Here is a 6,237-nt window from a genome sequence, read left to right as displayed (position 1 = left end):
TAACATGAAGTGAGATGTCTCACTATGGGATGCGCCTCATCGCGGAGCAAACAGAAGCATCAATCTCATTACGCCAATCCTGATTGGCTGGAGATCTTGACGTCAGCGTCAGGGAATTCACCCCTATAAGTAGCTTGCGCCACGACGCATGCGTCATTCAAAAATAAGCACCTCTTCTCGCTTCACCATAGCAAGGAGGGCCGTTTGGTGAGACATCTCACTTCATGTTACTCTGAGAACTGGGGTTACGTAAGTAACCTATAGTTCTCATTCATAACACTCCGTTCGATGTCTCACTATGGGAAATTGTAGCTCCCGTATTGTCAGACGAGCTTATCTCGAAAATCACCAAACCAACCAGAACTTAACAGGTAGAGCTCTGACTCAACCAGGTGCCCAGCACTGCTTGAGTCACACTGGGAGCAGAACGTCCAGCCTGTTAAGAGGCGGACAAAAGTGAGCGGCGAGGACCAGCTCGCCGCTGCACCAATGTCTTGGATGGGAGACATCCTGGACAGAGTCCAGAATGCAGCCAGACTCTGAGTCGAAAGAGCTCGCGGACCCGAGGGTGCCTGCGAACTCTGACTCGTATGAGCCCCAAAGCAATTGCTTCCACAAACCAGTGGGAGAGCCGTTGCTTAGTAACAGGCTTGCCCTTATAAGGGTTAGCCCAGGACACAAGGGGTTGGTCATTATGACGAAGCACCCTTGATCTGTCCCTGTACGTGCGTAAAGCACGGGCTGGACACGGCAAATCCGGCCGCTGTTCCCCGGAGGAATACAGTGGCGGGGAGGATGCCTCAATGTCAAATGTGGTACCTGAACCAACCGCCTTAAGATAAAGGCAGGGTTGGGCTTCAACCACACTCTGTTTGCCCTGGGGCGAACTGAGTGCATAAAGACTGTACAGATAGCGCATGAGTGCCACTGGCTCGCTTGGCAGCTGCCAGGGTCAGCTTCATGTCACACTGTATTCAGATTGTACCACTCACGGGCCAGGCCCATAGAGCCAAGCGCTCTGGGTGTGGGTGAAAGATCGCCCCCCCCCGCTTGGGACAGTATGTCCCTGAGTAGTGGGAGCTGCCATGGCTGCCCGCACAGCAGCTGATATAGCTCCGCTAGCCAGTACATAGCTGGCCAGTGCGGAGCTATCAGGATAAGTGTGTGGCGTTGCTCTCTCACTCTGGCCAGAGTTGGGGGTATCAGAGCCAGGGGTGGGAACGCGTACAGAAGGCCCGGGGGCCAATCGTGTGCGAGTGCATCCACGCCTAACGGTGCATTTAGATCGCGCATAGAAAAGAACAGCTGACACTGAGCGTTGTCTTTCGATGCGAACAGATCCACCGCGGCTCTGCCGTAACGCACCCACAGCTGGCTCACAATCCTTGGATGTAGAGTCCAGTCCGCATAAAGTGGTATACCTCTGGACAGTAGATCTGCCCCGAGGTTCATCACTCCCGGTACGTGCGTCGCTCTCAGAGAGAGGAGACGTCTACCGCTCCATAGGATCAGTTTGCGCGCCAGTGTGTGTAACTGGAGAGAACGCAAACCCCCTTGGCGGTTAATATACGATATTGTGGTCGTATTGTCTGTCCTCACGAGGACGTGATGTCCCCTGAGGAAAGGCAGAAAGCGTTTTAGGGTGAGAAACACCGCTAAAAGGCTCCAGGTAATTTATGTGCGCCCGCTGGAGGTCTCTGCTCCAGAGACCCCTCACCGGGCGACCTTCATAAATACCTCCCCAACCTGTCAGACATGCGTCCGTGGTGACCACTTTCCGTGAAAGGACATCACCCATAGGCACACCTCGTACTAGAAAAGTCGGGTGCAGCCAGTGGCGCAGTGCCATTACGCATTTCACAGTAACCATCACTCTCCATGGCGCGCGGGGTTAAGTTTTAGGGCAGCCACCCAGCGCTGAAACTCCCTCATGTGTAAGCGTCCCAGTCGTACGACCAGGATGGCTGACGCCATGAGCCCCAGCAATCGCAGGCATGATCTGAAGAGAACATGTTTGCGCAGCTGGAAAAGAGCGAGACAAGCTCTGAAAGCTTTCACTCTTTCCGCTGACAAGCGAGCTGAAAAGGGCACCGAGTTCAGGCGTAAACCCAGGAAGAGTATAGTCTGCGCGGGGCACAAAATGCTCTTCTCTGTGTTTATTATGAAACCCAGGTTGAGCAGGTGCTTTACGAGGACATTTGTCTGCGTAACAGCCTCCTGCTCCGACTGTGCGAGAAGCAGCCAGTCGTCCAGGTAGGTCGCTAGGCGAATACCCTGTTGTCTTAACGGGGCTATCGCGGCTTCCGTACATCGTACAAACACCCTTGGACTGAGAGACAGACCGAAGGGGAGTACTCTGTATTCATAACAGATCCCCTGAAATGCGAATCTCAGATATTTCCTGTGTGGGTAATATACTGGGATGTGAAAATACTAGGGCTGTCAAGTTAACGCGTTAACGCAAAAAAAAATGAACGCCACTAATTATTTTAACGCGATTAACGCATGTGTATTTTTTTTCCTCGGCCGCCCCGTAGTTTCAGAGCGCATCAAGTTTAAAATACCATCTACAAGCTGATGCTGACAGCCCCGCTCCTGCCGCCCGCTTGTGGCAGACCACACTTCCACGCTCACCGGCAGGCACCGACTGGCTATTGGGAGGACCGGGAGGGTGTGTGTATGTGTGGCCCGAGCGAGCGAGAGAGAGACCTTACGTGCATTGTTGTTGTTAGCATCTGGTGCTAGCTAGCTGCGCTAACGGATATGGAGCTGTTTAAATGAAAACAGAGGAGCGACATTTCGCCACAACTGCGCCGAGCACTTGACTTTATGCAGGAAGCCAGACAGTGGGACATTGTACGAAAAGTCAGCACACTCAGCACGGATAGTGCGCGCAACATGATTGCAGCGTCCAGGCAGCTCCCGTTCGAGCATATGCCTTGAGTTGCACATAGCTCCAACGATCCATCACACACACACACACACACACACACACACACACACACACACACACACACCCACACCATTTGTATTGTATTATTGTATGAGAGAGGTTCCAGGTTGAATTGAGGCGAATATTTTTAATGTTCAGAGGTTGTTGTGTTTAATATTCATGAGAATATTTTCATTGTTCAAATGATAATAAACATTAGCATAAAGCATATTTGTCCACTCATATGTTGATAAGAGTATTAAAAACTTGAAAAATATTCCTCTAAGGTACATTTAGAACAGATACAAAATGTGCGATTAATCGCGATTAACTATGGACAATCATGCGATTAAATATTTTAATCGACTGACAGCCCTAGAAAATACGCATCTTTCAGGTCGACTGATGTAAACCAGTCGTCTTGTCGCACGAGCCGCAGCAGAGATGTGTGAGTGAGCATTCTGAACTTATATATTTTTAGATATTTGTTCAGAGCCCTCAAATCAAGTATTGGCCGAATTCCGTTCCCTCCCCGTTTGGGAACGAGGAAGTACTTGGAATAGAAGCCGCCCTGACTCTGCTCGGCGGGTATAATAGATATAGCCCTCTTTTCTAGGAGTGAGAGAATCTCTCTCTCCAGAATATGGGCTGACTCTCCTCGGGCCTGCGAATGCAGAATGCCTGAGAAGCGAGGGGGGAGTGACGGTGACTTGGAGTTTGTAGCTCCGTGTAACTGTCTTGAGAAACCCAAGCAGATGTCGTGAGCATCTCCCGCTGTATGCTCCTTAGAGCCAGCTGAGATGTCACGTCTCTTCCCCTCTGAGTCTCTATTTGTTGTGTCCCCACCGACACAGCGCATGCGTGTGGCGGTGGTGCCCTTACGGCTCCAGCCAGGCACTGCGCATGCGCGTGACGGTGGTGCCTTTACAGCCCCAGCCGGCACTGCGCATGCGCGTGACGGTGGTGCCTTCACAGATCCGTCAATTGTCCGCCCTTTGAGAGAGGCCGTAGCTGCTCCCAGAAGGGGAACAGTTGACGGACTGTTTATTGTTTTTATTGTTTTTCTTTTCATTTTTTCGAGCTGCGCCCTTGGCTCGAAGCCTGGATGCGTCAGCGGAAAATGTTTTATGACAGAAAAATCAATAAGTGTGTGACGTGTTTATGCTGACTTGAGGATGGTGTTGAGGCATCTCTCGAGGCGGCGGGAACACATTTAGAGCTGGGGAACTGTAGATTTCCAGCTCTGTCACAGAGGGGAGAAGGAGGGGCTGTCACGCCGCTCGCTTCTTCTTCCTCGACTGCTGGCCGAAATTCTGGGTTGGCTGCGCCTGGGCTGCAGCCGGAACCGGAGATTTTCTAGGCCAGCTAGCCCTCGTCCCCTGCCTGGGCTGGGGACTTGGGGCGGACTGCGACCTCTGCGTTTTCGGTATTTTGAACCGAGCAGGGTTCGGGGCAGCTTGGACGAAGGGCTGCCGCTGCGAAGGCAGCGGCTGGGCCCTTCGAGGGAGGCAGAGGTGGAGGGCCTCGTCCTCCTTCTTTTTCGACTTGCATCTCCTCTGCATGGAGGCAAGAGCGGAGCCGAAAATCCCCTCGGGAACGATGGGCATGTCAAGCACATCCTCCTTTTCCCGGTCTGGGAGGTTGGTGAGGTTGAGCCATCTAGCTCTTTCCTGCACCACCATGATCCCCATTGTTTTGCCCGTGGCCTGGACGGCGCAGCGTTGGACACGGAGACAAATGTCTGTGACCGCGGCCAACTCGTCCAGAACGGCCGGTCCAGGATTACTCAACATATCCTCACAGAGCTCCGCTTGGTATGCGGTTAGCAGTGAGGAAACGTTCAGAGCCATGGCGGACAACACTGCGGCTCTGTAGGACCGTTCAGTCATGGTCGACTGGAAACGGTCCATCTTCGCTGGCAGCGTGGGGTTCCTGCTTGGTGACGGGCCCATCCTCGGTAGGAGGTGGGCTGCCACCAGCAGTTCCATCGGCGGTATGCGGAGCAGGCCGAGCCTCTCCATACCGTCGCAGTCTAGGGAGGAGGCACCCTGGATTGAGGCCTTGTTGCTAAAGGGTCGGTCCCTCCACGAGACCGACACCTCATCCAACATCTCCGGGAAGACCGGGAGGAGTTGCCTCCTTGTCCTCGTTGCTTGGGGAGAATGTTTCCCCTCGTAACGGGACCTGGCGGTCTCCTTGGCCATTTCGGGCCACAGGAGGTCTAGCCTGGACGCAGTGCGCTGACACGCGGCCTGCAGGTCCATGCTCAGACAGGGCGAAGCTGGTGTGCTATCGCCCGGGAGAGCAGCCATCACACCCGGCTATGCCGTTTGAGCCGATGACGTGAAGATATCTTCTTCTTGCTCATCCGAATCAGACAGGAGGAACTCAGAGGTGTCCTATTCGTCCTCCATGTAGTCTAATTCCAGGACATCCTCCGCGGGCGAGACCATGGTGAGGTCTCGCCGGGAGCTCCCGCCTGGTGAGGCGTGGGGCTCCGTTCCCGCGTCTCTTGCCGCCACCGGGTCCCGGCCTGACACGGCGTGGGATCCCGGTTCCGCAGCTGCCGCTGTTAGTGAGCCCCAGACCGACACAGTGAGGGGCTCAGTCTCTGCGGCGGACGCCCCCGTGTCTTGATTGCCAAACGGCGAATCAGTGGACATGAGGGAGTCCTGTTCCAACAAGCTAGCTTGGTGTGCTAGCCGTCGGTGGAGGCTCTTTCGGGTGAAACGGGCACAATGCCCGCACGAGCCGGGGTTGTCGATAGCCTCCTGGGCGTGTTCCAGCCCGAGCAGACCTGGTGTGAATCTGTGCCTGCTATCTTCAACCCGCAGACCGCATGACCGAGTCTCCGAGTCCCTGACTCCTCTGGTGTGAGGGGGAGAGGCGTCCATCTTGTTCGCCTCGTGGCGTGGAGAGGACCCGCTCGTAACAGGTACGTCGTTGAGAGAAAAAGTGTTACCAACCCGTCCTTAATCCGGAGAAAAAGGGATGGTGTGGGTCCTTCGTTCTCAAAGAATATTGACTGGTGTGTCAATATACTTCTAATCCTTTTCTCCTCCGTGAGAGAGAAAAAGAAAAGCGTCCTCGCTACCGTGGTGTCGGTAGTAAGGGGAAGCTAGCTAGCAACAGGTGCGTAGCTAGCTTGAGAAAAATCAAAACCTTACCTTACTTTCCGGGAAAGAAACGGCGAGGTCGATTTTAATACTAACTGGCGTTAGTATTACCGTCTTCTTGCGAAGCAGAAGGAGTAGCCGGCGAGCGCCCGTCGACCGAAATGGTTATATTTGGGTTCAGTCTGTGGA

This window comes from Gymnodraco acuticeps, unplaced genomic scaffold (genome assembly GCF_902827175.1).
Source record: "Gymnodraco acuticeps unplaced genomic scaffold, fGymAcu1.1, whole genome shotgun sequence".
Classification (NCBI taxonomy): Eukaryota; Metazoa; Chordata; class Actinopteri; order Perciformes; family Bathydraconidae; genus Gymnodraco; species Gymnodraco acuticeps.
Note: the sequence above shows the minus strand (reverse complement) of the source record.